The following is a 20,082-nucleotide window of genomic DNA, read 5'->3' as shown; positions in this document are numbered from 1 at the left end:
TTGAAATTACTGCATTCCCCAATAGTTATGTTATTCAAATTTATATTGTGATTCATACGATAGGATTGTGATTCTAAACATAACTAACTTCTTAATCAATGGATTCCATTTGGGCATTTGACATTCAAAACCCCAATCTGAGTAGAATTCAAAAACAAATCTAATAGGGACCCAATCTAAGGCAAGGAATCTGAGTAGCATTAAAAACCCCAATTTGTGAGGACTAAAAACAAATCTAATAAGCATGCATCTGTTCACAACATCTAGCATTTTTGCAACGAATTTATCCAAATCTAAAAACAAATCTAAAAACTCCAATCATTGCAGCACCTAAAATCATAGTTCACAACATCTAGCACTTTTGCAACAAATTTATCCAACAAACCCTAGTCCAAAAACCCTCATCCCCCCAACCTATACAAAAAACCCTGACCCATTCGTCAAACCAACTACTCTAACCATCTGAACTACCGTATGAATCACAATCTAACCAACTAGATCGAAATCGCGCCCTGGCGCGAGGGTACCGGTCCCAACATTTTGATAAGCACGTAATGATAAGTTAGTAGGAATCGACGTTTTCATGGCGCGGCTTGCCACGCGTCTAACAACAGACAACCAAATATGAATAATCATTTTTAAATATGAATAATCATTTTTAAATATAATTGAATGGAATAGTACGCACAATGATTTTAGCACACTCAAGTTGTCTAATTACAAAATGGTAAACCTATAGAAGCATCACATACATTACATTAATCATACAGAAGGCAACTTGCCACATAATCCCTCTATGCTTTGTATGGCTAAATGATATCATTCCAGTCAGCTTGATTAAAATGTTTCTTAAACGAACGATATGATGACATTGTACACACATATACTCCCTCTGTACCATAATAGTTGTCGCTGGAGTAGCTGAAGTTCAGCTACTCCAGCGACAACTATTACGGTACAGAGGGAGTATTACACAGGTCCAGGGGATGAAAAGGTATAAAGGCGACATGTAAAAGAAAATATATATGTCATTTTAGCAGGAAGTATATCCAGAATGTATGAGAACATGTGTTGAAAAGAATTGCTATCATAGCCTAACATTTTTTTAGTTGCACACATCACATGTCGATGTTACAAATAGATCAGGTGCCCACATGCCTTTGATTTTCCCCTAACAGACTGACTTAGAGCATGGAAATAATCTATTTATGATGATAGTTGGTGCGGGTCTGTATGTGGTTGCCAATGGAGTAACTTGCAATTCCACACCCAGTCTAACAAAATGATAATGTCCACCTCATGACTTCGGTTCCATGTCTCCACAAAGCTGGCAGAATTGAGAATCACAAATCATGAGAAAGGGAATACACGCAAGATGTCACGAACATAAATTGGTCAAAAGTCCAGGGATCAATGAACGGTACCTACAAACCCAAGCATGATAGACAGGAAGTACATCATGGCGCACGGTACCAAATAACCAGAAAGCAAAAACCAAATCAGAAAAATACAAACCTAGATTCCTAAATAAATAGAGGATGCAATTTCTTATAATTCTAAATTGTAGTATGGAGATCGCTGTATGGCCCATGCACCAAGGTTCTAAGAAAAGTTGGCATAACAATCAAGCATTGCAAATACTTGGTATTTTCTAACAGGAAAGGAGAGGGGTCTCTCACCTAGCAAAGCGATAGGGGGGGGAGGCAACAGGCAAGAACAACAACGATGAAAACTGGTGCAGGTGTCGTCATAAAGATACTTGTATATGTGCGCCTAATCATATCCTGCATCTGTTTAAATTGTCTGGGAAACGTATATTAGATGACATAAAAGTATATTGTGGGTAATTCAAGAAATCTATATATCCTAGAAAAATAAGTGATTTACAATTGATCAAAGGCATCCTCTTTATCATGTGGACACACAAGAAGAAAATTTCAGACCAAATGTGGCAGATCAGATTGTCTTTTCAGCTTGTGAAAAAGAGTCAGCTTTTTTTAGGGATAATAAGTCAAAAAGGTTATGTTGTGTTTGCAGGGAACATAACGTCCTAACGGTGGATACTCGAGTGGTATAAGCAGGTAGTATTTTTATCTCATTTAGTCGCATTAAAATGAACCTAGACTATATACTGCAGCTAATATATTTCATATTAGCATAAAGGGAGAAGCCCAGTGAAATCAGCTAAGAATTCATCTAGGAATGATCCGTTCTGTTATTTTCAAGGGCACATATCAAATGATCCCAAGTAAGAATTTCAAAGTTGTGGAATCTCAAAAGATCCATCTAGGAACGCAAGTACGGCAACTAAATAATGATTAAATTAATGTTTGAGCTTGGATAAGCTTACCTGGGTAGCCTCTTCTCCAAACGGTCCTCAACTTTGGGACATAGATGGCTTGCTTAATGAAATCCGGGCAGCATGAGCCTCTTCAAATGGAATGGTCCCTGTCATTGCCCTCAAAACATTAGACCATGCTTAGTTATAAATCACGTCACACATAGCTTAATTTTTTGGGTAGTTGTAAACATTGTACATCAAAAGTTAAATAAAAGCCCAAAAGAGAACTCCAATGACTACATTATAATGCATTGCCACTTACCCATGATCAACACAACAAGATCGAAGGACGTGTCGACGGGCGGCAAGAGGGGCCTGACAGGGAGGTCCGTGCAGGATCTGGAAGGAACACACACCAGTGATGCAAAGCTCAGAACCAACAGATTGAAAGAAAGCGGCTTAAATATTCATACACAGCAGGCTAATCGGGTTAATTTACCATACATACGAGCAACTACCACAGAATAGTTGGATCTACCCAAGCAGTTCTACATAAGCTTACAAGCTCGCAAAATGCCCACACATTATGGACCCCTACCTCAAACTGCAAATCCAGATCAGATCCACTAAGATGCAGCAGCAGAGGCTAACTTCCCAACAAATCATCAATCCCCGAACCCCTTTGCTTATCCCCAATCGAATGGATCATCAAGCAAACAGAGCGGGGGCGAACAGGATCAAATAGATGAAACGACCCAGCATCAGGTGCGGCTGATTCCGTCCCAGATCCGCCCGGATCGACGCGACAGGAAAAGAAATCAACGGAGAATCATCCTGCGGGGAGGCGGATCGAGTTCGTACCTGACGGAGAGAGGCGACTCGAATCACATGGAAGACGAGAAGGATCCGTGGGGAAAAGTTATCCTCTGCTGCTCCTCTCGTTGTCGTGGCCCCGACCAGACCGTGCCTGCGATGGTGAGGAGCAACCTCGACGGGGAGGGCAGAGGCTCAAACGATAAGCTCCATCTCCGGTCGACCGGCAAGGCAACCCCAACGGCACGGCACCGTCTGAACTGCAAATCAAGCAGAGAAACAAGAAAGAGAGTAAGAAACGAGCAGAGCACAAGAGATCCACGAGAGGTAGAGGAACCACCCAAATACTTGAACTTTCATAAAGTAATAAAAACAGAAGTTTCAGCGTATCAGCAACCCAAATACCCGAACCTTCATCCTTATTTAACCCTTCTTTTGTGCAGGTAATTTATTTTACACTCCAGTCGCAAGCTTATTCAAACTGCACCCGGCAAACTAATATATAAATGTAGACAACCATCAACAGGCCTTCTCCCATACCAAGTCCACACAATCAGTTCATAGCCTTTTTTAGAACACTTCATAGATATCTAATTGGAATTTTATTTGCCATTTATTTTTTGCAAGTAAAAAAACTGCTAGAAAATATAGAACAAATCCAGTGACTTAAATATACCCAATCGACTAACAAAGCATGCAACTTACCAATAATGAATCATTTAAGCAATAGTTTTAGTGGACCATCCACCTTGAATAATTAACATCTACCATTCCATATGATACGTTGAATCCTACCCCAAGTGTTGTAGCGTATTTCTAGTTTAATTCAGTTATAGTTCTCAACCAAAATTATCTCCATAATCCTCAATCCAAATACTTCAAAGCCGTCGACAACAGTTTATGACAACAGTTTAAATTTGAACAACACTGGCAGTAATGGGATGTGTACATATACATAGTCATGGGGATGTGTATTTTGTAGTCCGTACCTACAATTGGGCTGACTTCCATCAAGAGAATAACAGGCTCCAGCCGGGCAGATGGATCTCGTCAGCAACCCAGGCAACTAAATCCAAGGCAACAAAGTAAGATGCAGCAAGCAATGTGATTTGTAGCAGCCTGTGGCTAAATTAGATTAGCAAGTCAGTGGGAGGGAGAGGGGAAGTGTTACCTGCAAGGAAGGGATCCATTGCCGTCAGGAAGGAAGCAGGGACCTTGTGCGGTGCGTCGTGGTCGGAATCGAGCTCGGGTCCTCGTCCTCCTCCGCGTCGTGGTCATCCTCACTTGCTGTTTGGAATCAAACAAACAGAACATCGATCACACACAGACCGACAGGGAGAATGGAAGGATGAGCGGCGGATCGAACCCTTGGGAGTCTGACGCCGACAGCGAGCACCGCAACTGTTCGCGGAAGAAGGCGCCACTTATGATACGGTTCCTGAAATTTATGATACGATATAAAATCATTTTGAGTAGTACGCAACCAAACCATAACTGGGTCTAGCAGCAGCAGAAGTCACATTCCAATTTTGAAGTAAGCATGCAATTTTCAAGTTGAATGCAAACATACTGTATGAAGCAGAGAGAATGGATCTCAATGGATTAAATAAGCAATAGATACAAAATCTGTACTCTGAGGCTGAACTTATTTAGAAACTTAATAACTAAACTATATATGTGAGCTAGTAATCTCTCCCATATACTGAAAAGGAAAGACTGCTAGTAAAAAGAGCCAAAAGACAACCAATATGCCCAAGCTCCAGAGAAAGAAATAGCCCAAATACACTGCCAAAGCAAAGAAAAAATAATGACAGAAAAAAAGAATGATCGACCTGAACAGGTGGTGAGGCAGGAAGAGGAGTGCTTCCAGGGCAGCATAGCAGCTTGCAGGGTCTCCGCCAAGCATTATGACATGCCCACCAACCAGTCCATCTTCTTTGTAAATATTTGCAAATTCTGATGGAGACTTTTGTCACCCGTGTCGTGCCATCATTCGATGCATCCCGGAGAGTAGAGCCAACAATTTGCTTAACTTTGCCCTAGGAGTTTTCAAAAACAAACCTATCAGATAAACGATGGTGTTAATGCCAGATGCGCCTAAACTTGGTGATTGCAGGTGACAGCATACAGTACAGATAAATGTATCACTAAACGTGGTTTCCTTATTTTACAATAATAGTCAGTTTGCGAATGACACCGTAGTGAAACGATTAGCATCCACCAAGATAATGATTCAATAGAAAAATACCAGGTCATACATTAGAAGACCAGATATATACTACTTTAGTAATAAGGTAACCTATGCATCATACAAACACACCCTGTTGATACAGACTGCAAAAATGAGGGGGACCTTGTAGATTGATTTGCCTATGTTAAATTATCATTTATAGCCCTATGGGTTACTAAGAAAAATACAACCTATTGTTTATTTACATGTTTATTTGCATAGCCTAGAACAGTAGGTTAAAATACACTGCTATTTATATCCTATTTGAGTTAAAAATATCCTGCTAGTAAAAAGAGAACCTTGATCTAATTAAGTAACCTAGAACCGAAAGTTAAAATACCCTACAATTGTTGTGAAGAAAGAACTAAGATCTAATCAAATAATTTCTCCTTCCTATAGATAGGTATGGACCGTGGAGAACCTAGGCAACAATTAACTATCTGCATGTACACTGCAACCTAAAAACGGCATCCAGCAGGGCATTAGCCTAAAAAGTAACCAAGCTCATGATTTAGCACAAGGTGGTGCACCTCTATTAGTTGTTGACCTCGTCAACTAAGCCATGACCTCATCCAACTCCGCGACAGCGGCAACCTGCAAGCAAAGACGATGAGAGAGAGAGAGAGAGAGAGAGAGAGAGAGAGAGAGAGAGATTAACCTGGACATAGTGGAGATGGGCGCTCGAGCTGGAGGCAGCAGAGTTGTACACGGCTGTGTTGGCCATCAGATGCGTCGCACACGCAGGCTCGATGGGGAGCAGCGGCCCAAGCGCTTCTCAGGCCGATGGCGACGAACTGGATCTCGGCCGTCGCGGGACGGGGAGGGCGGGCGCCCACTCGGCGTCGCGCAGCACGGCGGCGTGGTCGGAGGAGAGGTGACCGTGGTGGGTGGGTGAGGAGCGGCTCGAGGGAGGGGCGGAGGAGGGAAGCGGCGTGTGAGAACCGGCGGCGAGCCGTGCTCCTCCTGCTGAGCAGCGAGAGGACGAGGAGGAGGGGAAGGCGCGACGGCGAGAGGGGGTGGGAGGACCTCGACGACGGTAGTGGCTCAGGTCAACGACGCCGCGTCGATCCCGCCGTGGATCTGGGCGCTGCATCGTGCGGCGGCGGCCGGCTGGGCGAGAAGACGACGGCGGCGGGGCTGGGAGGCGCGGGAGAGAGAGAGGCGAGGCGGGGGAGGCGCGAGTGCGGGAGGGAGGCGGCGGCTAGGGTTCTAGCACGGGAGGGAGAGGTCGGGGAGAGGGTTGGGCGAGCGGAGGCGGCTGCGCGAGTGCGGGAGGAGCGACGGCTAGGTCACACCCATGTCGCTACTGGGTATTTTTCCAGCCATGCGAAAAGACGGAAATACCCTGGTGGGGGTAAGGTATTTACAGTCCGATGCAATTGAATTTTTATCCAGAGGCTGAGAACGATCGGCCCAAGATCGCACGGCTCACACGAAATCAACCCGAGATCCGACGGCCTGTATCGCGAGAAGATTTCGATCCGACGGCCGAGAAGCTCTAATCGCTGAGAGAGCTCTAGCATCCACTCCTCTCTTATTTCTGGATGCAACTAGTGAGAAACTAACTCTATAAGCTAAGCAAGTGCAAATACCTGCTGCTCCACAACAGGTGGCGCATCAGGGGTATCGGGATGGACTGCGCCGCTCGATGCCGTCACCTTCTGAAGCGATGAGGCGGAGCCTGCCACATCCGCAACAGTTGCAAGTTTCCCCGCACCATCTTGGACGCCGCCGACATCCGCGGTCACCGCGCCCTGACCCTGCAGCTCCACCACATCTCCAGCCGCTGCACCGGTGTCGCCACGAGCGTGGGCCATCTGACAGATGGAGGCGATGAAGGTGAGGAAGAGGATGCGGTGGGGGAGAGCGAGACGGCGCGGTGGAGGCAGTGGAGGAGAGCGAGACGACGCCGGTGGGGGAGAGGAAGACGATGCGGCAGGGAGGGGATTTGGGGGAAAATGGTAGGGGCGATGGAGGTGGTTGCCCCTCTATATATGATGGGACATTTCGGGCATGTCCATGGACACGTGCTACCCCATGACCGTGCATGCACGACCGCGGTCTTGCATGCGCCCACGTATACGCGGCCCCACTCGTCAGAGTTAACGGTCAAAGGCATTGACCCGACGGCAATGTCCGCTATAACCTGTTCTGAGGGTTTCGGGTAAGGAAGTGGGGAAAAGTGAGCAAAAGTTAACCGGGTGGGGATGAATGAGTAGAGCTAAGAAACCGGGGGCACAGAAATAAACAATCCTATTTTGAAATAGAGGGAGTAAAGAAATCATGAAAACCCAATAACACTAACGATGTAGCAAAGCACGCCCAACTCTTCTAGTACACATTAATTGTGAACCCTGCATGGGCCATCACAACAATCTAGAGAACTCACAACTTTATATGCGAGTAATACGCTATAACAAATACACTATCCGGAGTAATAGTAGTCGCTAGTGAGGATGAACCGTAGGTGTCACGATCAAACCACATGACACTTGAGTACTCTCTCGTCCCACAATATAAGATCGTTTTTTAAGCTTGAAAAATGATCTTATATTATGGGTCAGAGTGAAAAACAATCTTATATGATGGAACGAGGGAGTAATATTCAACTCATTTATTAGTGCTTCAAAGGACCAGATAATGAAATTAACCAGAGCGGTTGTGGTCGCCAACTACAGATTCATGAGACGCGAGGGACAGATCAGTTCGCAGTTGGCTTGAAGGATTTGAGCTGGCGGGTTTTGGTCCAGGACTGCTCGTAGACCTCAGCGAGGTACGACGCGTTCTTGCCGGAGTCGTCCTCCGCATCGACGAAGAGGCGATAGTTCATGCCGGAGACCACCTGCTGCTCGCCGCGCGTGACCCGGCGAAACCACAGCCCGTTGCTAGCCAGGCTCGCATGTTGCACCGCCCACCCTCCCAGCTCCTGGATGTGCGCGTCCTTCACGTTCGGGATAGGTCCCCACTCACCGAGCCTCTCACTGTGGCCGCCCAGCACTGCTGAGGCGACTGCGAGGGTCATGGCGAGGAGGACGAGGGGTCATCGCGCCATGGAGAGTCGGTGTTAGGAATTGGGTGTTGGGGGTTGGGGACGGTGGATCTACTGGAAGGGAGTGATTGTGTAAGGCGGATAGGTTTGAGGGTTGTGATGGAAATTTAATGGGATAATTAGATTTATACCCCTAGTTGTGTCCCACTCGTCTGTTTTACCCCTAATTCCTAAAAGTCATTAATTCTGTCCAAGTCACTTTGCTCCTCTTATGCTTTTGCCCTTTGACCGTTTGACCGCCAGTTTAAAAACTTCATAACTAATTCATACTAAATCAGAAAAATGCCAATAAGATACCGAAATGTTCAGAAAAACATCACCTATATGTCAGTGTTATTTGCATTCATGAAAAAAGTGTTGGAAAGTGCCCATCTGAGTTTTAGCTCTTATGCGAATAGTAAAGTCTAAAAAATTTCAAAAAAACTAAAAAAATATTGGTGGCAAAGAATGACAAATGTTTTAAGTGCCTGCCAAGTTTCATTAAGGAATAACATTCATGGGTGCTGCGGCAAAAAAAACAATCAGCACTCTAAAATAGATTATTTTTTTGCCATGACTTCCATGAATGTCGTTCCCTAATGAAACTTGGCAAGCACTTAGAACATTTGTCGTTCTTTGCCACCATATTTTTTTTATTTATTTTTTTTTGAATTTTTTTAGAGTTTACTATTCATGGTGGTAACAAAAGAACTAAAACTCGGATGTGCACTTTCCAACACTTTTTTCATGAATGCAAATGACACTGACATATAGGTGATGTTTTTCTGAACATTTTGGTACCTTATTTGCAATTTTCTGATTTAGTATGAATTAGTTATGAAGTTTTCAAACTGATGGTCAAATGGTCAAAGGGCAAAAGGATAAGAGGAGCAAAGTGACTTGGATTGAACCGGTGACTTTTGGAAATTAGGGGTAAAACAGACGAGTAGGACACAACTAGGGGCATAAATCTAATTATCCCAAATTTAAAGGACGGTTTTGATGCAAAGGCTAGAGGACAGAGTTGGTACATCGTCATTTCGGACAAAGTCATTAATGCAAAAATAATTTGAAACCGAGCACCAAATCAATTTGAAATCAAGTCATTAATTCAATGAATTAGCCAAGTCTATTAAAAGGATTGCTACGCTTGTTGTTTCACACGTAGTCGTTAATCGAAACACAATTTGGAGAACGAGCGCCAAATCAATTTAGAAAATAAGTCAATAATGCAATGAATTAGGCAGTCAAATAATTAAGTGCAATTAATTAGGTTCATTTAAATAGCGATTTTTTGCGCCAAATCAAACCTTTGGTACTCTATACTATTAAAGGAGAGTTGCTACGCATGCATGTCGTAATTAATGAAAAAATAATTTAGAAACCGTATGTCGCATTAATTTGAAAATCACAAAGCATCTACCCCACCCCCCACCTGAAATCGCGGGGGGGCGGAGATTAGATGCTTTGTGATTTGTGAATGTCACATGTCATCCATCAGAACGGGTCTCACCTGGTTTATATGAGACCTGGTCTCATATAATTTTTTTCCCTTAACAGTATATGCAAAAATAATTTGGCAACCAAGCACCGAATCAATTTAGAAATCAACTAATTAATGCAATACCAGACAATTAATTACAAATGCAATTAATTAGGTCATATAATAGAGATTTTTTCGTGCGTGCGAAACAAGAGACGTACTAACTCCCCTTTATTAGTATAGATAGATATGTGCGAACCAACCTGTGGTTGGATTGTTAGAGGGATTGTGATATCCCCAACTCACCAGGGTTCAAGTCCTGGTGCTCGCATTTATTCATGAATTCATTTCAAGATTTTCGGCGGTGCGCATTCAGTGGGAGGAGACGTTCCCGTCGACGACGATTTGTCTACGATGACTTCGTAAATTTCAAGATGATATGCCGGCTCAGTTTTTCGGAGATGCTCATAGGGGTAGGGATGCGTGTGTGCGTTCATAGGGGCGAGTGTATGCGCGTGTATATGAGCGCTTGCGTCTATACTGTGTTAAAAAAAGTATAGATAGATGTACTATTAAGAGGGAGTTTGTACCTATACAATTTGAAAACAAAGGACCGATAAGAAGAAAGTCTGGTGAAAAGCCAAAAAGCGGGGGAAAACAAAAAAAACCATCTAAAAAGCTGAAAACACGTGCAGAAAAATAAAATATTTTTTTTCGAAGGGAGCAACCAGAGCGCAACACGTGACGGCGGCTGAGAGCGTCCCAAGTGACGCGCTCTCAGCCCACTCGAAGTGACCCTTGAGGAGGCTCCCGAAGGAAACGTATTTTTATTTTTGAAGTTTGTATAAACCATTGCTTCACACCACAATCTCTCACTTTCTGCTCCTCCATCTGTCTCCATCATATAATCGATCTCACCTCTAATGTCTGAGTGAAAAAAAACATATTTGTCAGATATGGTTACGATTCTACCAGATATGTCTTTTTAATTCCGTCGAAAATCTATTTTACGGTATAGGCGCTTATGACCCCCCCCCCCATCACACGTGCAAAATTTGGTAGCGTGCCGCACGAATATTCTACAATAGCATGTATTGAAGAATCCGTACAAGAATTTTTTGTTTGAAAGAAATTTAATTGAGAAGTAATCTCTAAGAAATAAAAAGGGAATATGATTTATGTATAGATTTCAGCAAAATACCGCTAATCTATTTTGCAAGGACGTAGTTTCCACATACAAAAAAGCATGTATCATATAACAATTGGACTAAATAAAGTAAAGAAATCTAAATAACCTTTAGAATTTTGATTCCCAGTAATAAAAATATAAAATAGAAAAATATGGACAAAAAATAGATACACTCGGTTTCAAACTTGGTACAACCCAAAAACACCATTCCTTTTGGTTCGCATCAACACCAGAGCTGCTTTGGGGCTTGTACTGGGCCTGATTACATCATTTTGCAACAGTTCTTCTACTATCCTTTCAATCTCTGTTTTCTGGGTGATAGCATTTCGTTGGAATACAAATGGTGGCTAACACTGCTTGTTATCCTTTCAATCTCTGTTTTCTGGGTGATAGCATTTCGTTGGAATACAAATGGTGGCTAACACTGCTTGTGAATAGCATTCGTTAGTTGCTCCCGCGCAGGGTTCGGCGATGTTATATGCACCAGGCCAGCCGGGTCGTGAGCGCGGTGGGAACAGGCTTCCCAAAAAGCGAGCCCCGGCTCGGGTCAGCATAGAATGGGGGGAGACGGCCCTAATGTTGTGTTGGCCGGGTTGCGGGCGGATAAAAGCGGACATGGGGACTCGGGTCGGGGCACATATGCAAAGCAAACAGGCCGACATGGCTGGATTATTATGGGCCTTCATAAAACAATCTGCCGTATAATGCTATAGTTGTTTTTCTTTTTACTAGGAAATTGCCCGTGCGTTGCAACGGGATCTAAGTATTCAGGGTTAAATTAATAATTAAACCAACATAGTCCTTTTTCTTACATGGATATTCTTGCAAAATATGAAAAATTGCTACAGCAAACTATATAAAATGTTTGATGTTGTTGCAAACTTTCATCAAAAAATAACATCCCTTGAGCTCTCACAAAAAATAACAAAATCGCTGCTCACAGTTTTGTGCACTTTTTGAGCAGCGATTTTTTTTTGTGGGAGCTCCTCAGATGTTATTTTTGGATGAAACTTTGCAAGAACTTCAAACATATCGTAGAGATTGATGTTGCAAATTTTCAGATTTTTTGGATGTTGTTTCGTAGAAAATCCACTCTATTAATGTTAAATCACTCTTATTTTATTCTTCTTTCTACCAAGCTCTACATATCCATATCCCCCGGATAATGTGAACCTTGTAAAATATAGAAGAGAAGATTAACGGTCCATATTAAGAGAACAGATCAAGTTTAGAAAAATATAAAGTTCGTCGCTGTTAAATCTTTCTCACCAAAAAAGTAATATTTTCCTTGCAAACATATCCATCGGTGGGATGGAGCTGAACATGCAGTAAACTTCTGCTCTCCTTTCCTGGTATTATTAATTGGTACTGTTCATCAAGACACTGAAGAATGCTAAAATATATATCTAAATGCCGATGTTATGTTCACAAGGCCCTGAAGAAACCATATGTTGATTTCACAGTGCAAGTTGTATGCACAATCCTTTGTGTATGTGGCAAGAAAAAAAATATCACGGTGCTTCTAGTCTCTGCCCCGATGAATATATACCAGAATCAAGCCTTTTCTAGTTAATCGAAACTAGAAAATAAAGATATTTGAGGAGGAAAATAGTGGTTGTCCGTTTCCTCGCCCCCAGCCGTTTCGCTCCAAGAATGTCACCGAAGCTCTCAGGAAAATAAAAAGATTGCCTGCATGCATGCAACAACAATCTGAGATAATGCAACGAACCCACAGATCTGTGAGAACTACGTACATATCAGCATCCAAACCTAAGAGATCACTGAACGACTGATTGGATACCTTACAAGTGTGATTCATGACAAATGAAGTAATCGTTCTTGACGTTGGTGCCAGTCAGATGTATGCATGTATATATGTCTTGGAGACGCCGGTGTCAGCCTTTAATATGAACTTGTGATCTTCATAATCCACATATCATCTTGTCAATCAGGATCAGACAATTCTCTGAAAATTACAAGAAAACTAAGAGTAGCAGAGTGAAGGATTCAGTTGGCGCAAACGACATGAGAATCAATTTTTTTAACCTTGAATCAAGGCCACTGAAGTTCGTGGATGCGACGGTTGGGCGCCGGGGTATCGGCATGCCGAAGGTCGGTGTGGGGGCAGGGCAGTCCGCGGCTCAGCGCCTCCATCCCGCCGCTTCTGCAGCGTCCTCAACGCTGAGGATGGAAGCCGGCGATGGAGAGTGCGTCGCGGCGGCAGAGCATGTGGGAAAGCAGCGTCGCGTAGGAAGTCCTCGCAGGGCACTGGTGTCAAGGAAAACCGGCCGCCTCCAGCGATGCTAGGGCCGGACGAAACAATAACATAATTGTTGGTTGAGATAATCTATATCGCCAAGAGGTAGGAAGGTTAATGGTGATTTTTCAGGGCCGTGAATTGTGGGATTAGCGGGGACTGTGGGAGAGGATTTTTGGAAACAAAAACGAACCATGCATGCGCGCATGAGGTAGGAAGGTGGGATTTGACGGTGGTTAATGTAGATTTTTCAGGGCCGTGAATTGTGGGATTAGTGGGACTGTGGGAGAGGATTTTTGGAAACAAAAATGAACCATGCATGTGGCAGGTCGGCAGAAAAAGGAAGGACGGGAGGCGGGACGATGGACGTGCGAGGGCGGACAAGAAATTCGACGTAAGAGGGGAGAGGGAACCTTACAAATCTTTTAGGTAGTAGAGAAAAGGGAACAATGCTTAGTACCATCTCGTCAGCGAGAGCTCCTAACCGGCGCTCTCAGCGCCGGTTCCTCGTACTGGCGCCCGAAGTCGATGCGGGTGGGCCGGCCCAGCGAAATTCAATCGTTACAGGGGTAGCGTGAAAAACAGGGAAAAACACCTAAAATTAAATGGTTCTCGACGAGATTCGATCACGCGCCTTAAGAATTGTGAACGCGCATGGCTAACCACCTGACCTACTCTGCGGTACTTATCAACAACAGGGAGAACATTAAAAATACATTTGTAGTCGCGTAATTCATTCCACATTTAAACGTTTACTCTAACGCTTTGACTTTTATTTTTTCAAACATTTTCGAAAAAGCTCATGAATTACAGAAAAGTTCTTTTGTTTTGAAAAATAAAATCAATTTTGAAAAACAGTTCAAGATTTTTGAGAAACATTTCTATTGATTTTCAAAAATAGTTCACAAATCTTGAGAAAAAAGTTCAAAGATTTGAAAAAAGTTCATCAAAAAATCAAAAAAAAAGTTCATCGATTTTGAAAAAAGGTCACCGATTTTGAAAAAAGTTCATCAATTTTGGAAAAAATAGTTCACGAAGTTGAAAAAAGTTCATCGACTCTGGAAAAAGTTTACAAAAAAGGGAAAAAAAGTTCATCAAATTTGGAAATAAGTTCATCAAAATTGAAGAAAACTTCATCAAATCTGCAAAAAGTTCATCAATACTGAAAAAGTTCATTGAAATTCAAAAAAAGTTCATCAAATTGGAAAAATAGTTCATCAAATTTGAATAAAAGTTCATCGAAATACAAAAAAAAGTTCATCGATTTGAAGCAAACGTTCATTTATTTGTGAACCAATTCATCGGACCAAGACGAAGGAAAAAAGAAAACGAAAAATTTAAAAGGATAAAGTACGAAGAACGAATAATAGAAGTAAAAAGTGAAACCTAATCAGTTCCCGTCCGGTGATGGGCCGGCCCAGGACGCCTCGGGGGTGTGCGCCCGTTTGCGCCCATGCCTTTAACGGGCGCAACGGGCGCCGAATAGGATTTACCGTCGTCAGCCGAAGAAGCGAATCCAAAAGGGGGAGATCCAACATAACTAGTGCCTTTGCCACATTGCAACATACTTGCCTGGACGGGGTTGACACACGATAAAAAAAAGGCGCATGGTCTGGTTCAATAGCCCACATTACACTTGATGGATCCATCTCCCAAAAAAGAAGAGTGAAGTGACATAATTTATGGCCTTTTTTCGTCTTACAATCGTTCACTCAAAGCCCGCCTCAGCGCGGCACTGCGTGCCTTGCAGCGGGCTAGGAGAACCCGGTTTTCCTTCATCTCTGAATCAAACCCATGGTCTGCCTTGTAATTAATTATAACTGTTAAACATGTATACATGTACGTAGGTCTGAGTTTTGTATGCAGTACCTGTAGTGTCTGTCTCCCTTTATATGTACATGAATTTTAGGAGACAAGATACCGGTCGCACTCCTTGTAACTACCACTGCTTGTAGGAAACATTTGTCATATATATATATATATGTGTGTGTGTGTGTGTGTGTGTGCCTAGTGCACGATCAATCAATTATCGATGCACCAAATCATTCTCTGCATAGTATCTATCGTAAGTTGATCCTACCGCTTCCGCAAACCCTAGCCGCCGCCTCGGGCCGCCGCCGCCGCCGCAAACTACTGCCGCCGCCGCCGCCCCACGCCGCCGCCACCCCACGCCGCCGCCACCTTCCCTTCCCCACGTGCGCCTCCCCGCGCGCCCTCTCCTCCCCGCCGCGCCGCCCTCCCGCCGCGCCGCTTCCCCTCAGCCGCGCCGCCTGCTTCCCCACGCAGCCATGTCATCCAACGCCTCCACCTACTCCAACCATTTCGCCATCGACCCTGCTGAGATCCGCGACATCAACGTCCACGCACGCGTCCCCGTGGTCCTCGACGCCTCCAACTTCACGAACTTCGCGTGGAAGACGTACTTCTCGCTGCTCTTCCGGAAGAACAACCTCGTGGATCATATGGATGGCACCGTTGACTCCCGCGCCATAGTGGACGACGCTGAGTGGACCGCGATCGACGCCACGATCATCCGGTGGTTCTTCACCACCATCTCCAAGGACTTGTTCCACACGGTCGTGAGCGCCGGCGACGACGCCCGCGCCATGTGGGTCAAGCTGGACGGCCTCTTCACCGACAACAAGCTTCAGCGCCGCATTTTTTTGCAACAGGAATTTTTGACTGTCACCAGGATGACCAGTCCATTAATGACTACTGTCGCCGCCTGAAGACTTTGGTGGATGAGCTCTGCGACATTGGAGCCAAGGTGGATGACGACCTCCTCCTCAGCACACTCATCGCCGGTCTCAACGAGGACTTCACAATGCCGCCTCCAACCCCACCTTGATGCCGGAGCCCTCCTTCCTCAAGTTCGTGGCGTACTTGTGGTTGGAGGAGCGCCGGATGAAGGGGGTCAAGAAGCGTGTGCAGCATCACGCCCTCGCTGCCGGCACCTCATGTGGCGCCCCTCCATCGGCCGCCCCACCGCGCCGCGCCAGCAGCCGCCGCCCCCCGCGCCTCTGGGGTACTTTCCCCTCCCGCCCGTGCCTCCCGCCCCTCCCGCTGCCCCCAGCAATAGGGTGGCGGACGCCGCGGCAACCGCCGCGGGGGCGGACGCAAGCAGCAACAGGCGCCGGGGGAGGGAGGGGGGAGGGGGGCTCGTCAGCAGCAGCAGCAGGTGACTCCTCCATGGACGTACGTCACCAACCCGTGGACCGGCATCGTCCACGCATACCCGATGCCGGACCCTCGGGCTCCAGCTCCGGGCATCCTTGGGCCTCGCCCGACGGGCCACCAGGCTCTCTTCGCCGTGCAAAACACCGCTCCCTACAGCGGCTATGGTGCGCCCCCTGCGCCTGCGCCCGCCTACGGAGGGTTTTACCCTCCTCAGGTGCCACCGCCGTGGGACCCGACCCTGCTCGCTGCTATGCACTTCGCCCTATCACCGAGCTCCTACGGTGGCGGTGGTGACTGGTACATGGACCCGGGCGCCACCGCTCACATGAATGCTCATCCCGGTAACCTCGCATCTGCCACTCCCGTTCATACTCCCACCCGTATCACCGTTGGTAACGGTTCCTCCCTACCCATTACACATGTCGGTCATATGTCTTTTCCCTCTACTTCTACTCTTGTGAATATGTCTAATGTTCTTGTGTCTCCTGACTTAGTCACTAATCTTATTTCTGTCCGTCGCCTTGCTCGTGAGAATCCTATCAATGTTGAATTTGACAATATCGGTTTTTCTGTGAAGGACGCCCGTACACAGATGGTACTCCACCGATGTGACAACCAGGACGAGCTTTACCCAGCGCATCCCTCCGGCGCCACCACCACCCGTCGTCACGCGCCTTCGCCGCCAGTGTCGATCTTTGGCATGTCCGTCTCGGTCATCCCAACTCCACCGTTTTGCGTTAGATTCTTCAGAGTTTTTCTTTCTCATGTAATAAGGTCGGCGATCACACTTGTATAGTTTTTCTTTCTCAGAGTTTTTCTTTCGTCTTCCCTTTAGCGAGTCTACAAACATTTCCACCTTTCCGTTTCAATTATTGCATAGTGATGTTTGGACGTCCCCGGTTGCTAGCAACACGGGCTATTTATACTATTTGGTGATAATGGATGATTTTTCTCATTATGTGTGGACATTCCCTCTCCGTCGCAAGTCCGACGCTCTTGCCACACTCACAGCCTTTTATTCATATGTCACCACACAATTCGGTCGTCCTATTCTCGCCTTGCAAACTGACAACGGCAATGAGTTTGACAACGTCGCCGTCCGCAATTTACTTGCGTCCCACAACACCATCTTTCGTCTCACCTGCCCCTACACGTCCCAGCAGAATGGTCGCGCCGAGCGCGTCCTTCGCACTCTTAATGAATGTGTCCGCACGTTGCTCTTCCACTCCTATGTGCCTCCTCGGTTCTAGCCGGACGCGCTCGCGACTGCCAGCCTCCTTATTGACATTCGTCTCTGTCGTTCCCGCTGGAACTACACTCCTCACCAGCTCCTCTTCGGTGTGGCTCCATTTTATGATAGTTTTCGCATCTTTGGGTGTCTCTATTATCCTAGCACCGCGTCCACTGCTCCTCACAAACTCGCTCCCCGGTCGTTTCCGTGCATTTTCCTTGGTTATCCTCCCAACACCAAAGGTTACCGGTGCTATGATCCAGTGTCCCACCGCATTTTCACTTGGCGGCATGTGTACTTTGATGAGCCGCTGTTCCCGTTTCAGCAGGTACCGTCACCTTCGGCGTTTCCCGCGGCGCGGTTCGCCCCTACCTCCACCTCTAGCGGACCGCCCAACCGCGCACCGGACTCGGCCCTGCCCGCGATCCCCGCGCTAGCGTCCCTTGCTGCTGCGGCCCCCTCGGCCGCTCCCGCCGCGGTCCCCTCGGCCGCCGCGGCCCCCGCTGAGCCCCCCGCCGCGGCACCCGATGCGGCCCCCACAGCCCCCGTCGCTGCGGCCGCATCCCTCACCGGCGTGGTCACTCGGGTTCGGACTGGGACACTTTGTCCCAGCACGCGCTACCCGTCGGACGAGTACACGTGTGCTGCATCTACCTCAGCGCCGACTCCGCTCCCCACCTCCGCGCGCAGCCCTTCGGGATCCGAACTGGCTAGCTGCGATGCATGAGGAGTTTGACGCCCTGCAGCGCAACCATACGTGGCAGCTTGTTCCGCGGCCTCCCCGTGCCAATGTCATCACTGGCAAGTGGGTCTTCCGCCACAAGACTCGCCCCGACGGTTCTCTCAAGCGCTACAAGGCGTGTTGAGTGGTGCGTGGCTTTCGCCAGCGTGCCGGCGTGGACTTCACTGACACCTTCGCCCAGGTTATCAAACCGGGCACGATTCACGCTGTTCTCCAGGTTGCTGTTTCTCGTGCCTGGCCAGTCCACCAGCTCGATGTGTCTAATGCTTTCCTGCATGGCCATCTCGATGAGCAGGTGTTCTGTCAGCAGCCCACTGGTTTCGTCGACACCGACTATCCGGACCATGTGTGCTTGCTCTCCCGTTCTCTCTACGGGTTGAAGCAGGCACCTCGGGCCTGGTACCAGCGGATCACGGCCTTCCTTCAGCAGCAGGGGTTCCGGTTCACACGGTCCGATGCCTCTCTGTTTGTCTATCAGTAGGGCCCCGCCACCGCGTACCTTCTACTGTATGTCGACGACATCATCCTGACTTCATCATCGCCAGCGCTCCTTCAGCAGATCACAGCTTGCCTCGGCGCCGAGTTCGCCCTTAAGGACTTGGGGGCTCTCCACTACTTCCTCGGCATCGAGGTCGTGCGCCGGGCTACTGGCTTCTTTCTGCATCAGCAGAAGTACGCCTACGAGCTTCTGGAGCGAGCGGGCATGCTTAACTGCAAGCCTGCTCCCACGCCTGTCGACACGAAGGCTAAGGTGTCCGCCGTCGAGGGTTCTCCGGCGTCTGACGCTCCCTTCTACCGCTCCATCGTCGGTGCGCTTCAGTATATCACACTGGCGTGTCCAGACATTCAGTACGCTGTCCAGCAGGTGTGCCTTCACATGCATGCTCCTCGTGACACCCATTGGGCTCTCGTGAAACGTATACTTCGGTACATACGTGGCACCACAACCATGGGTCTCACCCTGACGGCATCACCTGACACCAGCCTTATCGCCTACTCCGACGCCGACAGGGCTGGGTGTCCCGACAGTCGATGCTCCACTTTCGGCTACTGCGTCTACCTCGGGCCCTCTCTGATTTCGTGGTCGTCTAAACGACAACCCACGGTCTCACGATCGAGCGCCGAGGCTGAGTATCGGGCCGTGGCCAACGCCGTCGCGGAGTGCTCTTGGCTACGACAGCTACTTCAGAAGTTGCTATGTGAGGTTACCAAGGCGACGCTCGTCTACTGTGATAACGTCTCCGCGGTGTACCTTGCTGCCAACGCTGTCCATCATCGACGGACGAAGCATATTGAGCTCGACATCCACTTCGTCAGGGAGCACGTCGCATTTGGTCGTGTTCGTGTTCTACATGTGCCCACCGATCAGCAGTTCGCCGATGTCATGACGAAGGGACTACCCACCTCGACCTTCAAGGGCTTTCGGTCCAGTCTCTGTGTCACCGGCGACGCTTCGACTGCGGGGAGTGTTGAACATGTGTACATGTATGTAGGTCTGGGTTTTGTATGCAATACCTGTAGTGTCTGTCTCCCTCTGTATGTACGTGTATCTTAGGAGACAAGATACCGGTCGCACCCCTTGTATCTATATATATGTGCCTAGTGCATGATCAATCAATTATCGATGCATCAAATCATTCTCTACAATAAC

At 47.0% G+C, this 20,082-nt stretch overlaps 1 long non-coding RNA gene and 1 pseudogene across 5 annotated transcripts; both read right to left on the bottom strand.

The window, feature by feature from the left end:
- Nucleotides 1-995: 995 nt before the first annotated feature.
- LOC119294995 lies at nt 996-6,585 on the bottom strand. 5 transcript variants are annotated; one of them, XR_005143658.1, is made up of 11 exons: nt 5,983-6,585; nt 5,855-5,918; nt 4,927-5,133; nt 4,461-4,532; nt 4,266-4,381; nt 4,084-4,160; nt 3,143-3,354; nt 2,604-2,680; nt 2,351-2,448; nt 1,425-1,803; nt 996-1,327 (listed from the first exon to the last, which is right to left on the bottom strand). It is a non-coding gene; the product is annotated as an uncharacterized LOC119294995 (long non-coding RNA). The 5 variants fall into 5 exon arrangements; XR_005143660.1 differs by having other exon boundaries at nt 1,425-1,790; XR_005143657.1 differs by having other exon boundaries at nt 998-1,327; nt 1,680-1,803; nt 4,927-5,155.
- Nucleotides 6,586-8,025: 1,440 nt separating this feature from the next.
- Nucleotides 8,026-8,376, bottom strand: LOC119293341 (annotated as a pseudogene).
- Nucleotides 8,377-20,082: the final 11,706 nt, after the last annotated feature.

This window comes from Triticum dicoccoides, chromosome 4B, assembly GCF_002162155.2.
Source record: "Triticum dicoccoides isolate Atlit2015 ecotype Zavitan chromosome 4B, WEW_v2.0, whole genome shotgun sequence".
Taxonomy (NCBI): domain Eukaryota; kingdom Viridiplantae; phylum Streptophyta; class Magnoliopsida; order Poales; family Poaceae; genus Triticum; species Triticum dicoccoides.
Note: the sequence above shows the minus strand (reverse complement) of the source record. Positions and strands in the feature narration are given on the sequence as shown.